The following is a 15,085-nucleotide window of genomic DNA, read 5'->3' on the forward strand; positions in this document are numbered from 1 at the left end:
AAAAAAAAAGGGCAAAAAAAAAAAGGAAACGTCAACCAAATTTTTAACAAAATCGTGGTGGTGCTTCATTTTTAGGTCCCTTCAGTGCTCCCTGCCTGAAACTGAAGCCCAGCAAGTTTCAGACATACACGCATACAGCGCGTGTCTGTGTACATCATTTTTAAGAAAAGAAATATCATTTGATGTGGTTATTGATGAAAAATATATATCTGGTTCTGACACGTGAATGGTAACAGTTACCCCGAAATTCAACCACGGCCGCGTAGAGCCAATTTCACCATTTTAGCCACCTCAGACAGAGACGTTTATATATTTAGGAAGCTCTTCTCCTTCATCCAGCATTCAGGTCACGCAGCACAAGACCGAGAGGGGACCCACCGCATCCCTGAGGTGTAGGAGCCCCATCCTGCCCGTCGCCAGGCCGGGAAGGGCCGGCGCACCGCGACACCGCAGCGGTGCCGGGAAGGAGCGGCAGAGCGCGGCGCCGCGGAGGCAGCGGGCGGGGATCGGGGGGGGGGGAGGCGGCCGCGGCCTCCGTCTCCGCCTCTCCGGCGGGCAGCGCCTCGGCGGACCCCTCACCCGCCGGGGCGGGGGGGGGGGGGGGGGGCGCAGGTCCCCGGCCGACCCTGCTTAAGGCACAGCCGCGTCCCGTGGCGGGGAGCCGTGCCCCTCCTCCGCCTCCTCCTGCTGCTTACCGGCTCTCCTCCCGAGGCCTCTCAGCGGTTCAGGGAAGCCGAAGGCTTCATCGCCACCCGCTCCTCCTCTGCTGCGCCAAGGGGCGGCGGGCGGGCGGCAGCGGGCGGGACGCGCGCCCCGGCACAGCGGCACCGCCGCGGGGCGAGCGGGGAGCGCTCGTCGCCCTGTCAAAGCCTCCCCATGGCCGCGGCGCCGCCGTCCCCGTCCTTCCTCCCGCTGCTGCTCCGGCTGCGCGTCCCGGGAGGCTCCGGACCCGGCTTCACTCCCGGCGGGGAGACGCTCCCCCGGCCTCGCTCCCCCAGGCCAAGGGCATCGTTCCCGGGGCGGGCGTGCGCCAAGGGGCGGCGGGGCGGGGAGGGCCCACGCGGCACCCTCCCTGCCTCCCTGCCTCCCTCCCTGCCTCCCGTCCCCCTCAGGCTCCTCAGCCCTCTCGCCTCGCCTCGCCTCCCGCCCGCGCTCACACGCAGGAGCCGCTGCCGAGCTCGCGGCAGCCCAACATGGCGGCGCGGGTGGGGAGGGGGGAGCCGCCGCCGAGCGCCGCCGCAGCGCGGGGAGCCGAGCCCGGGAGCCGCCGCTACTGATGGGATTGAGGGGAGGAGGGTAACGGGGGTGGGTGCTGCAGCAGGGAATGCAGGGATACGGGCGGACCGAGGCCGACGGCAGGGGAGGGAGCGGAGCGGAGCGGAGCGGAGGGCGGGGAGGCCGGCGCGCAACGCCCCGCTGCCTGACCGCCCCTCGCTGAGGGGAGCCCAGCCCCGCCTCGGCGCCCTGGGCCCGGCTCCCCGGGGCTCGCCCCTTGCCTCGGGCCGTGCCGCCTCACCGAGCCGGCGGGACGGGGGCAGGCGCCGAGGCGCTGAGGCGGGGCTCCCTCGCCCGGCCGTCGCCGCGGTGGAAAATGGCAGCGGCGGCAACGCGTGGCCGTGGCTCTGACCTCCAGAGGTGTGGGGGCGGTGGGCGGGCGCTCGGGCTGCGGCATCGCCCGCACCTCGCTTCAGAGGTTAGCCTTACCCATCGGCAGCAGGCGAGGGGGACGGGACGAAGGGGGGCCGGTGACCGAGCGCTGTGCGCCCGAGGGGACGCTGGTTACAGGTGAAGTGAGGGGACGGGAACGGCTCAGGCGTGTGCCCGCAGCTTGGTAACCAGCACAAGACCCTCCGGTTTTGGTGGGGATTTTTGTTTTCGGTATAACAAGCACATATACATTTTTTTTCACTTGTCTTTTTACTGGGGGATGTAATACGTAAGCAGTCTTAAGTACCCATCTAGATGAAGATGAAACACGGCATTAGGATTAAACACAAGTCCCGTGCAGTTTGCTTAGATTTATAGAAAAAAGATCTCCAGGATCTCTGAACTGTGTATAGACTCACTGGTGTGAAGCTATGCACAAGACAGTGACTCTCATCTTGTGCTGTCGAGAAGGAAAAACGGATGGACTGTCCATCAGGGAGGAGGGGTGCACTTTCTGTTTGGCAAGCACGGGAATGACATCCAAGAGTTTGGACAACGTCTTTTGGAAGGAAAGAACTCTCCTACCAACTCATGATGAATGACAAAATGTGCAGAGAATTTGATTCTAAAAACTTTTTACACAAAAACCCTCCAAGAAATATCTTTGGAACTGCTGAAAATATAAGTGAGCTTGTCAGAGGTAGAAGAATTAACATTACGCTATGAAGATGGGGACAAGGCAAGGGTTTCCTTCCTATTGGCAGCTGCAGTGAAGACAATGATGATACTCTTATTACCATAATAAGGAAAAGACTTAATTCAAACTGTTTTTAAAGCTTCAGCACAGCCCTTTCAGGCAGAGAGCAGGGAATGATCAGCCCTTTCCCACTGTGCATCTTGGGCATTGTCACCACAGCAAAGAACAAGGTCCCCTCCTGCACTCTACAAGCAGAGTTGGGCTTGGTGGACCTGCTTCAGGTGCTGCAGAAGGCAGAGCAGAGAGGATGCTCCACGCTCCTGGTGCATTCAACATGCTCAATTGCCACGTCCCATGCATCATCCAAGGTGCTCATAACCCTAGAGTTTTATGCTTATCTTTTCCTTACATCTGGACACAAATTGGCGGCTCTTTCCAGGGGATGAGAACAACTCTATAGGAAAGAGCATAAATGCAGCAGCTGTGGATTGTGAAAGAAACACCAAGTCCACGTCTGGATCTGCCTGGATGCCAGTACAAAACCTGCAGTGAGAGAACTCCACTGTCATACTAACAGCGTACCCCAAAATAGGAAGGAAACCCTTGCTGTGTCCCCATCTTCATACTGTAATATTAATTCTCCTACCTCTGACAAGCTCACTTATATTTTCAGCAGTTCCAAGGATATTTCTTGGAGGGTTTTTGTGTAAAAAGTTTTTAGAATCAAATTCTCTGCCCACCGCCCCCACACCTCTGGAGGTCAGAGCCACGGCCACGCGTTGCCGCCGCTGCCATTTTCCACCGCGGCGACGGCCGGGCGAGGGAGCCCCGCCTCAGCGCCTCGGCGCCTGCCCCCGTCCCGCCGGCTCGGTGAGGCGGCACGGCCCGAGGCAAGGGGCGAGCCCCGGGGAGCCGGGCCCAGGGCGCCGGGCCCAGGGCGCCGAGGCGGGGCTGGGCTCCCCTCAGCGAGGGGCGGTCAGGCAGCGGGGCGTTGCGCGCCGGCCTCCCCGCCCTCCGCTCCGCTCCGCTCCGCTCCCTCCCCTGCCGTCGGCCTCGGTCCGCCCGTATCCCTGCATTCCCTGCTGCAGCACCCACCCCCGTTACCCTCCTCCCCTCAATCCCATCAGTAGCGGCGGCTCCCGGGCTCGGCTCCCCGCGCTGCGGCGGCGCTCGGCGGCGGCTCCCCCCTCCCCACCCGCGCCGCCATGTTGGGCTGCCGCGAGCTCGGCGGCGGCTCCTGCGTGTGAGCGCGGGCGGGAGGCGAGGCGAGGCGAGAGGGCTGAGGAGCCTGAGGGGGACGGGAGGCAGGGAGGTTGCCCGCCGCCCCTTGGCGCAGCAGAGGAGGAGCGGGTGGCGATGAAGCCCTCAGTTTCCCTGAACCGCTGAGAGGCCTCGGGAGGAGAGCCGGTAAGGAGCAGGAGGAGCAGGAGGTGGAAGGGCAAGGCTCCCCGCTACGGCACGCGGCGGTGCTTTTAGTTTTTGACGAAGTGTACTTAAAAAAGACACCCCAATGGAAACTGAAACAGCCATGTCTGGAGAAGTGCGCCTGAAGCAGCTGGAGCAGTTTATTTTGGATGGGCCGACTCGAAGCAACGGGCAGTGCTTCAGCGTGGAGACCTTGCTGGATATCCTCATCTGCCTGTACGATGAGTGTAATAATTCCCCTCTGAGAAGAGAGAAGAATATCCTGGAGTATCTGGAATGGGGTAAGTTTGGGTGTGTTTGTTTTGGGTACATCCACCCGTGTTTGTGTCTGCTTTGTCTTCGGTATTGATGCGTGAGAGGAGATTGTGTACAGTAGAGTTTTACTGTGAAATGTTATCAGCTGTACTGTAGTGTACTTGAACGTGGTGGCGGTGGTGCTGACAAGAGATCCGTGTTGGTTATTTGTCTTTGAGGTATGTGTGTAAAATAGACTTTATGTTTTTGACGTGGTTCACATCCTGGTATGTGAAGTATATTTGTTTACCCAGCTGTTGAGGTTTGTATCCTGAAAGTAGTGGGAATAGAGAAGGGTGAGGGATAAATTGTCTGATATTTGGAGAAGAACAGATCAGTAGGCAATCCTCGGTTTGTTGTCTGGAGTGAAAATGGGGATAAATATGTTCTTGTCTTTAACGTAGCATCATTGGTGACTTAATAAGGTGAAGTTAAAAAGCAGAATGAAATTTTGTCATCCCCATCCTCCATTCCGTTTTCTTTCTTAGTTATAGAGCAATGTTACAGTATTTACAAGTTTTCAACGATAACAGTTGAATGACAGCAATCCAGTTCTTCTTAAGTTATCACAGAACTGGTTGGCTTTATTTTTACTTTTGATTCTTCTCCTCCTTCTATGTACAGATGCAAAACAGAAGTTGTAGTCTGACATAAGAGCCTTGATGCTAACCCTTACTATGTGACCTTCACACTTCGTGTCATGCTGTACTTCTGTGTTTCCTTTCAGAACTATTTCTCACATCTGGTTTGTAATAAATACATCTCGAAGGCGACTTTTTCTTAAAAAGCACATTTTCCCAACATAACAGGCATTTGATGAATTAGCTGGTTGAGTCCTATGTAATGAAATCACCAAGGAAAGACATTGTTTTGATAACTGATCTAACAACACGAGGCGTGTGTGTTTGGTGCCTGTTCCTTAATGGAGTCATAGTGACATCTAAAGGACATCTGACTCTGTAATTAAGTTTCTTACACTATTCATAGTGCACTGGTTTTTGTTTTCTTATTATCTAGAGGAACGGGCTATAATTAATACATTCTAGCTAAGGAAGAAATAGTAATTAAAGGGACTTCTGAAGGATCTTCACCCTAAAACTGTTGTGTTACACAGAAGGTATGAAAGGCTTGGAAAATACGTTGGCTCACAGGAATCTTAATGGCTCAGGAGCGGTCTGTCCCCACGTGCCCAAAGACGAGCCGACGCGGAACTAGACCGGCCTGGCTGAGCAGAGAGTTGTGGCTCGAGCTTAGGAGAAAAAGGAGGGTTTATAATCTTTGGAAAAGAGGGCGGGCTATTCAAGAGGACTATAAAGATGTTGCGAAGCTGTGCAGGGACAAAATTAGAAAGGCCAAAGCTCATCTGGAGCTCAATCTGGCTACTGCCGTTAAAGATAACAAAAAACGTATTTTTACAAATACATCAACACAAAAAGGAGGACTAAGGAGAATCTCCATCCTTTACTGGATGCGGGGGGAAACTTAGTTACAAAAGATGAGGAAAAGGCTGAAGTGCTCAATGCTTTCTTTGCCTCAGTCTTTAGCGGCAAGACCGGTTGTTCTCTGGATACCTGGTGCCCTGAGCTGGTGGAAGGCGATGGGGAGCAGGATGTGGCCCTCGCTACCCATGAGGAAATGGTTGGCGACCTGCTACGGAGCTTGGATGTACGCAAGTTGATGGGGCCGGATGGGATCCACCCGAGGGTGCTGAGCGAACTGGCGGAGGAGCTGGCCAAGCCGCTTTCCATCATTTATCGGCAGTCCTGGCTATCAGGGGAGGTCCCAGTTGACTGGTGGCTAGCAAATGTGACGCCCATCTACAAGAAGGGTCGGAGGGTAGACCCGGGGAACTATAGGCCTGTTAGCTTGACCTCAGTGCCAGGGAAGCTCATGGAGCAGATTATCTTGAGGGTCATCACGCGGCACTTGCAGGGCAACCAGGCGATCAGGCCCAGTCAGCATGGGTTTATGAAAGGTAGGTCCTGCTTGACGAACCTGATCTCCTTCTATGACCAAGTGACGCGCTTGGTGGATGAGGGGAAGGCTGTGGATGTGGTTTACCTTGACTTCAGTAAGGCTTTTGACACCGTTCCCCACAACATTCTCCTCAAGAAACTGGCTGCTCGGGGCTTGGACTGGCGTACGCTTCGCTGGGTTAGAAACTGGCTGGATAGCCAGGCCCAGAGAGTTGTGGTGAATGGAGTCAAATCTGGTTGGAGGCCGGTTACTAGTGGAGTCCCCCAGGGCTTGGTACTGGGGCCGGCCCTCTTTAATATCTTTATCGATGATCTGGATGAGGGGATCGAGTGCACCCTCAGTAAGTTTGCAGACGACACCAAGTTAGGTGCGTGTGTCGATCTGCTCGAGGGCAGGAAGGCTCTGCAGGAGGATCTGGATAGGCTGGAGCGATGGGCTGAGGCCAACTGTATGAAGTTCAACAAGGCCAAGTGCCGGGTCCTGCACCTGGGGCGCAACAACCCCAAGCAGAGCTACAGGCTGGGAGATGAGTGGCTGGAAAGCTGCCTGGCCGAGAAGGACCTGGGAGTACTGGTTGATAGTCAGCTGAATATGAGCCAGCAGTGTGCCCAGGTGGCCAAGAAGGCCAACAGCATCCTGGCTTGTATAAGAAGCAGTGTGGCCAGCAGGTCTAGGGAGGTGATTGTCCCCCTGTACTCGGCTCTGGTGAGGCCGCACCTCGAGTACTGTGTTCAGTTTTGGGCCCCTCGCTACAGGAAGGACATGGACGTGCTCGAGCGAGTCCAGAGAAGGGCGACCAAGCTGGTGAGGGGTCTGGAGAACAAGTCTTACGAGGAGCGGCTGAGGGAGCTGGGATTGTTCAGCCTGGAGAAGAGGAGGCTCAGGGGCGACCTTATCGCTCTCTACAGATACCTTAAAGGAGGCTGTAGTGAGGTGGGGGTTGGTCTGTTCTCCCACATGCCTGGTGACAGGACGAGGGGGAATGGGCTAAAGTTGCGCCAGGGGAGGTTTAGGTTGGATGTTAGGAAGAACGTCTTTACTGAAAGGGTTGTTAGGCATTGGAATGGGCTGCCCAGGGAAGTGGTGGAGTCACCATCCCTGGAGGTCTTTAAAAGACGTTTAGATGTTGAACTTAGTGATATGGTTTAGTGTAGGACTTGTTAGTGTTAGGACAGAGGTTGGACTAGATGATCTTGGAGGTCTCTTCCAACCTAGACGATTCTGTGATTCTGTGATTCTGTAATTTTTTGTATGTGAGAGTGTAGTCTGTAGTGGAGTTAGCAATCTGACACCCTGTTCATAATTGTTAAAAAAAAAAAAATAAATAAAAAATTAAGTAAAATGATATGGTTAGAATACGTGTATTTGGAGCTCATTCTGTTGAGTGCCGGTAAATTTGAATGTCTGATGAAAAAAAGGATCGTTCCAAGGTTCTGCCAGTACCTGAAGCTGTCTGTAACAAATCTTACAGACTACTAATGGAAATGATACCTTATTCCGGCCTTTCCAAAATAGGGCTTCTTGCTGGCCTCTTTTTCCTGCAACTTTTTTGCTCTCCCGCTTGCAGCTGTGCCTTAGCAGGACTCAAGCTTCAAGTTAGAGCAGTTCCTTCTGCTTTCCCGGAAGCACTGTCAGAGCCCTCTGTCTGCTGCCAGTTGTACTCTCCAGACTTTTAACTTGCAATTTTGGAGAGGGTTTGTGAGGTGAAATGCAAGAGCAAGGGTTTCTAGTGCCTGCCTTTGGAAGCGTTGACATGACCGATGCCGTTATCTTGCAAACGCTGCCGAGCTGTCTCTGCTGCCTGCCAGCGCTCCCGGTGAAACCAGCGGCCCTTGGCGTTCCTGTTGAGATGCGGGTCGTGGCAGAAGGAGGTTCCTACAGGAGTTGTTGTGCTTCAGCTCTTGGGCGCAGCGAATCTACAAAGGGCATCCTGTTCTTTGGTGTAATCACAGCCTCACCACGTGTCTCTTTTTCCCCAAAGGGGAACCAGTGGAAGTGGTTGATTACAAAGAGGCGAGATGTGGTTTTAAAGTCAGAAGTGGTGGAAGCGGAAGGCTGGCAGCCAGAAGTTGTAGTTTCTGTCCTCACCCCCGTCAGTCTACCTGCTTTCAGCTCGTATTTGCTTGTTTATTTTTTCCAACTTCCCTACTAGAGCAGTAGGGACAATAATACCAATTTTACCCCAGGGAGTTGTGAAAACTCCTAGTTTTGAATGTGCTGTATTAATTTGTTTCTCCCATCATTGAAATGAGACTTGGTGTATTCTGGTGGGTGTCACTCGCTGTTCTGGAACGATACGGGTTTATGCCAAGCGTTCACACATCTGCGTTATTGCTATGAGGAGTCGTCTTTGAATGTATTGGAATTGATCTTGATATGAACTTGTATGTTTGTGCATTTACAGATGACAGAATACAAATTTACCCCTCAGAACTGTTAATCTTCTGAAGCTTAAACTGCTTTTTTAAAAGAGTAATTTTATTCTTTTTTTCAACATCTAATACATAGCTCTTTGGCGATCATAAACTGTTGAATGTAATTTATAAATGATTTATTCATACTTGTCACTGGTGCAGTGTAGTGTTCTGGTTTTGTGGACCTTGTGGATTTTTTTTTTTGTTAGTGGATGTATGTTTTTGTTTCAGCTGTTCTAGGTCTTTGATGTTACATGCCTCGTTTTTTGTGAGACTGGGTGTTCATAGCACAGTGTGAATTTCTGGTTGCAAGGGGTTAGGAGCTCCTGTAGCATGGAAGAGCCGATGTGGTGTTAGTGTAATAGCCACGTGACTGCTGCTATATTGAGGGGAACTAAGATGTTTCATGTTCTACTCTTTGGATCTTTTTAAGACTGTTTTATGATTAGTTCTGGAACTGGTTCTAGAACTTATTAAAAAACAATAAGCAGGGTAAAACAGATGAGCTTCTGTATTGGTTTTATGTCTTTTGTTTTTTATTGCTGTTACAAGTTTAACTCAGGAATTGGAGAAAGTGAAGTTTCTGCCATGTGAGTGCATTTGACTTTGTGGAGGTTTTCAGTCTTCCTGAAATGAGTGTGAAGTATCAGGTTGATTCCTTTGTGGTTTATAATCTGTGTTAATTTAAGAAATCCTTTTTTTGGTGTAAAGTCATTATGTTTTTACTTTAACTGTCTTTATACCTGATTTGTTCTGTGATGTGCTACTGATTTGGTGTTGTTTATTGTGTGTAGGATTTTCTTTTGGTGTCCCTGCCCGTGACAGGGGTTGGAATTAGAGGATCTTTAAGGTCCCTCCCACTGGTGTTCTGTGATTCTATGAGTTCTAGATGGAAGGATGTCCGCAGACACAGCTGAAGTATTTGAGAGTTATTCAGGTCAGGTTTTGAGACAATGGGAAAGAAACCAAACACCTAGACTTGGCTTGTTCTCCGTGTTTGATGGTAGTTTTAATTTTTATCTCTACTGACAGTTGCGTTTGTGATTTAGAAATGGGACTGGGTGATTTTAGCAACTGGAGCTTACCGCAAGGAGCTGTTCTGTGTTCCAGGCGTTTTGCTTTTCCTTTCCTACGTGTGTGGGATTTGCCCGTGTTATTCGGGTGTGTGACAGGGGTAAATGCAGGCTGCTACACTCAGCATGAAAGGAGAATAGGGTGGTAGAAAGAAGCTTTAGAAAAGTGTTTGTTCTAAGGAAACTCTCTTTACAATGGCAGCAATTTGAAATGGTTTTAAGAAGAAACTAGAACAATATTTCTTAGTTCTCCAGTAATGGGGAAGTAGAGAAAAGTCTTCAACATACGTGGAGAGACAGAGGAGGGAAGGGGGAGGCCGCTGTGAGTAGTGTGAGGTCAGTGACTCGGTTGCATCTGTTCTCTTGCAGGTAAAATGTAAGCAGTCCTTTAGCCAGCTTATTTCTTTGTTTTGTTTTCTCCTCCTCTGGTATATGGATTTCATTGTTCTCATTTCATCTCTAGTAGAACTGAAACGTTGTGGTGTGTAGGCAGTGCTGCTACTGTCACAGACTGGACTGCTGTCATCGATCTTATATTTTTGTATTTCATTTGTAGAATGTCTCTTCTGGCCATTGAAAACATGTTTACAAACTGTTAGGAGGTTAAAGTATTGAATGAGCATTGGGGAAACGTGACAGTTTACAATGTCAGTCTTTTATCAGGGGCTTTAATTACATAGGTGTGAATGACAGTAAATCAAATGTGTCTGATTACAGGTTTTGAACAAGTTCCAGTTATCGCGGTAATACAAGCAGTATTCGAATGCCTCAGTAAGAGCTTTCTACCTTCTTGACTTGAAATGTATTCCATGGAAATTATGGACTTCTGTGCAGAACACTGAAGTTTGGTATCTGTATGATTTTTCCAGTTACTCATGAACCTTTGCAGGCTCCAGAGAGCTCCCAAGGCAGAGGGTAAAGACTCGTTAGCCAGCAGATTCATCTGACCTGCTGGTGGAAGGAAGAGAGAAAGAGAGGTGGCGTATCTTGTGTGTTCAGGTTTTGTTCGTGACTAACATAGATCTAAACTAAAGAAGGTTTGTAGGAACAGTCTCCCAACTCTGACAGTGCTTGAAGCAGTGTGCAGACAGGAGTGGAGTAGTAAAGGGCTGAAGTTTTTCTCTTTGTTTTGACTCAAATAACTGGAGATATTGTGTAGTTGGAAACATTTTATCCCATGCTGCTGTTGCTTAGGTTTTGGACAGTATTCTCTAGTATGATCACAGACAAACAGATACATTCTGAGAGTTTTCCTTTGGAGCTCTGGACCATTGTAGATATTCCTTTACCCAGTGGAAAAAAAAAAAAATGCAACAAAGATGAAATAGGCAACATTTTTGAAGTTCAAAGAAGTATTCCCCACTGAGATCCCCCAGTTTAACTCAAGTGTTTTATGTGTTTATGCCCAGTGGTAGCTGCTCACCCTGTACATGCAATCACAAGCTTAACGTGGTGAAGTGGGATATCTAGGTATCTCTAATCAATACCTCGATTATAGGATCTGGCTTTCAGACCTTTGAGTAGCAGAAGGATCTTCTCATGCTCTTTGGTGGTCAGGACAGCTCCGTCTTTCCGATTTCTTTGCTGTTAATGTTTCCTCTGTTAGTTCATGTGCTAGTGTTTAATTAACGGTGTAACTATTTAAGCACTTTCTTATGTAGGTGCCGCTTTCTTACGCAGCTTAAATGTACTGACGTATGTAATAAGCGTACCACAGCTCTGCTGCGGCTGAATGTACCCGATCAGTCTGTACGTTTTGTTCATGTGAGGAAGTATCCCAGAGGCAAGTTTTGCCAGGAAATACTCTGCCTTGCAGCTGTAATTGACTGGGCTTCAACAAGGAGCCCGAGACAGGTGGGTCCTGTTTTGGTCTGGATTTGTAGGGACCCTGGGTATTGGGAGAGTGGGAAAGGGATAGTGTGCCAGCTGAGTGAGTTCAAATGAGGAAAAAGCTTTCCTTCCTCAAGTGTTGTGCATTTTGACTGTCACTAGGAACAACAAAACCTATTGCAAGAGTTCTGTATTCTTTGTGGGTTTTGTTTGTTTATTTCATTTTTAAAGGGATGGTGTGCTTAGCTGTTGTGTCTTTTTTGAAATTTCATGTCTTATCGTGTGAGGCAGAATTTTTCCAGGTCAACCACCCAACTTAAATTGGGAGATCTGGTAGAGTGCAGGAAGGAAGTCGAGAGGTCCTTACAGTGACCAAGGAATAACATGCCATTGGAGGAGTTCCTTCATGGGGTCATTCACATTACAATTAAAAAAACAAAAACCAAAAAAAATATATAAATATATACAATTAGTCGAAAGCATTAGAATCATAGAATATCCCGAGTTGGAAGGGACCCATAAGGATCATCAAGGCCAACTCCTAGGCATTAAGCGTATAATCTTGAGGAAACTTTGAGTAGTTTAAATCCTTGATGTATCCGTATTTTAATCTGGCCTTGATGCAGAACAGGACCTTTTCTTTAGCTCTTTGAAGCAATGCTCAGTTTTGAACATGCCCTTAAGATCACCGGAGGAATTGCTGCTTTCACAAGTGGGCCCTGTGTCGCGTTTTTGCAGGTTACTGCAAACATAAACTGTTTGGTTCAACTTTGTGTTTGCCTCAAGCCAGTCTTTTCTTTACAGAAGTAAATAGCTTTTTTTACGAACTGAATCAGGCTATTTTAACAAATGCGTGTTTATTCTCTTGTTTCAAGTCACCTACTATGATAGCCAACTGAAAATAGCATTAGGGTAGGAGTGAGGCAAAATAAAGCTGTGTTTGCACAGTGATCAACTGAGTGAGAAGTAAATGTTGTGGAAGAGATGCCTGGTTTTAAAAGTCAGGAGAAAATCTACAAAGGCAGAGGTGATTATGGAAGAAGAAACATCCTGTCTGTGCTCCAGTATTAACTATAGGATCCTGTGCTCCCAGCTTCATCCTAGCCCTCCATCCTTTCTAAAGTTAGAGGGGGACAGTTCTGTCTTCGTGCCTCGATCACTCCTAGTACTGTTTTCCTACGTCATTGCCTGCAGTGTAGACAAACTCAGAATTTAGACCCATCAACAAGGAAAGCTGAATTCTCTCGTATTTATCTGCTTACTTGGGAATGACTGGTACATACAGAGAGCTGAATGCAGACCATCCGGCTGAATTCCTTTTAACCCCAGGTTTTTCTTGCATGATAATGTAACCTCCCTGGCTGTGGCTTGTCTGAATCTGTATTGCAGCGGTAGGAAGTAAATCCAGCTATAGAGGCATCTTGGTTTTCCCCTGATGGTGACTTTTGTGGCAGGTATCCTCTAATTTTGCGTGAGGCAGAAGTATGTGTAAGTATTTGTTCTGTTTTGTCCGTGTAACTCGGTCTAAGAGTCAGCAGATCTTAATGCTTTTTATTACAGATAGTTAGCAACTTTGTTCATGTCTCAAACCTAACAGTGTTTCCGGGTCTGTCAGCGAACTGATGCTGACTTGATGCCTGAATGTGCAGAGTTCTGGTAGATGCTCTCCCTGAAGCCGTAGCGTTCCTGCAGGCCTGAGTTGTAAGCTAGATGTGACTGCTACAAGCTTCTTGGCTAAGGGGTGTTAAATTTTTCTCTCTTACTACTTTCTGTGTTCACAAATGGCTCCTTGGCAGGAGTGTTGCAACTTTGTGAAGTGTTGGTTTGTTGTTTGTATCTCCTCGCTTTCTTTTGGGGCCCAAAAGATTATTTCAGAGAATTGTGCCGTATGGAACTGTTCTTGCAAGTAACCTTTCATTTGATGACAACTAATACACACACACACTCACACATGCACAAACAGGAAAAAAAAAAAAACAAGAAAAAAAACTAGTATGAGCTTTGTCAGTATTGAATTGTTGATGAAATGGATAAAATGGCTTGAAAAATTAACTGGGATGTGCAGCTCTTCTGAAGCTGTGTGCAAGTTCTGCCATCTTTAGTTAAGAATGACAGTGGGCAGAAAAGTCTTCTTTTTGCTGCGTCCAGATCCAGGAAAATGTTTTATTTGTATTATTAAAATTTATCTCTTGGATAGAGTAGCAGAATGTAAATAGACTAGATAAAGCCCTTCTTCCCCAGTTCCTCCCACTCTCGTAGAATAACAGTGAACTCCTTGTGGGAGGCTTTTTTTCTAGTCTCAAGGCATTCTACAGTTTTGCTTACAAGCAGGACTGAGAAAAAAAAGTTTACTTTGTCTGAAATGTTCTCTTAAGGGTAATCTCTCTGTCATTAAGGTTGGTTTAAGAAAAAATGTTCTTAAAGCCAGTGCCGTGAAAGCCTTTTTTTTTTTAATTTTAATTTGAATGTTTCACGTTGATAGCAATGCTTGGTGTATTTCAACCAGGTAGGCCAGACATTTCTTAGTGTCAGGGCTGTAGCCAGGGAGAGCATTATGGGGAAAGTGCGGGGCTGGAGGCAGGAGAACAGTGCAGTATCTTTGACACCCTGCTTGCAACCTAAAGCAGTTATTTTAGCTGTTTTGTACATTTTTCACTTTTAAATTGTAGAAGGTGACTTTGGAAAGGAAAGGATAGCAGAAGTCACTCACTGGAAGAAAAGAGGAGAGAAAAGGATAGAAAAACCTGAATCGCCTTTTAGATGGCTTTCTTATTTCCTTTGCGAGGAAATCAGGCCAATCGTGCTGATAACAGTCACCCAATGTTATTGCTGAAATAACAGCCGTCTTGTTTCTGGGGTGTTTTTAACTATTTAGTTCTCAAAAATAGAGAGGAACATTCTTGTCTCCTAAAAGAAAGGAAATGGTTATGCTGGCAGCTGTTTCAGAAGATTTCAAGAAGAAATCTTGTTGTTTACATAACCTATTCAACAAGACCTCACACTGCTTGTCAGAGGTGGCACATTTTTTTGCAATGGGAATTTCTTTTATTGTGTCTGTGTCTACTTATCTTACGATTTTTGTTCCAGTGAACAGTTTAGTTGGCTGAATATACTTTTTATTTCCAGAAAGTAATGTAACTTTATGTTGTTACTCAGCATTGTGTACATTTTGAAATCTCTTCCTCAAAGTAGGTAGGAGTAGCAAAAATGTTTCTTGCAACATAGGAGGTTTGCTGTTAAGATTGTTGATAAGATTTTTTTTTCCCTAAATTTGTAGTTCTGCACTTTGTGAACACAGCTTAGTAGATTCTAACCATCCCTTTTGCAGTAGGGTAATAGGTTTAACTGGGACGACTGAAATTTTTGCTTAGAGAAATACGGTTTTCTGTTTGTACAGTGAGATGGCTTTGATTAATTTACTAGTCAAATTCTGAAGTTTAATGGTCAGTTTTTGGAATCAATGGAAACTTATTACTAGTAATCAGGAAATCATGCATGAGGTCTAGGCAGTGATTTTTACTTATAAGTTGCTTATCAGGGAGAGAATTCACCTGGTAAATTGAAGGGACTAAAAATTGACCTTTCTTCGGAAACCGTATTTTTCCATGCTTTTCATCTCTTCATGTTTTAGCTAACTTGAGAAGAGAATGCTGCAGACAAAATTTCTGCATGCTTTGATATTTAAAATAAACACTATATATAATCAATTGTTAAAGTTTCCTCAGTCC

The 15,085-nt window shown here is 47.7% G+C and overlaps 2 protein-coding genes across 9 annotated transcripts in view; one reads left to right on the forward strand and one right to left on the reverse strand.

Annotated features, from left to right (window-relative positions):
• CDC42BPA (CDC42 binding protein kinase alpha) overlaps positions 1-1,455 on the reverse strand; it is a 162,086-nt gene extending 160,631 nt beyond the window's left edge. For 2 of the 5 annotated variants that reach the window (XM_083831229.1, XM_083831231.1), the window contains exon 1: positions 696-1,455. The gene's annotated coding sequence lies outside the window, so the exon portion shown is untranslated. The remainder of the gene's footprint in view (positions 1-695) is intronic. The other 3 variants (XM_083831227.1, XM_083831230.1, XM_083831228.1) reach the window with 3 other exon arrangements.
• Positions 1,456-3,339: 1,884 nt separating this feature from the next.
• XDH (xanthine dehydrogenase) overlaps positions 3,340-15,085 on the forward strand; it is a 78,166-nt gene continuing 66,420 nt past the window's right edge. For 2 of the 4 annotated variants that reach the window (XM_083831235.1, XM_083831234.1), the window contains exon 1: positions 3,349-4,050. The gene's annotated coding sequence lies outside the window, so the exon portion shown is untranslated. Of the gene's footprint in view, positions 4,051-15,085 lie in introns of all 4 variants that reach the window. The other 2 variants (XM_083831232.1, XR_014582370.1) reach the window with 2 other exon arrangements.

The sequence above is a fragment of the Anser anser genome (assembly GCF_964211835.1).
Source record: "Anser anser genome assembly, chromosome: 3".
Taxonomy (NCBI): domain Eukaryota; kingdom Metazoa; phylum Chordata; class Aves; order Anseriformes; family Anatidae; genus Anser; species Anser anser.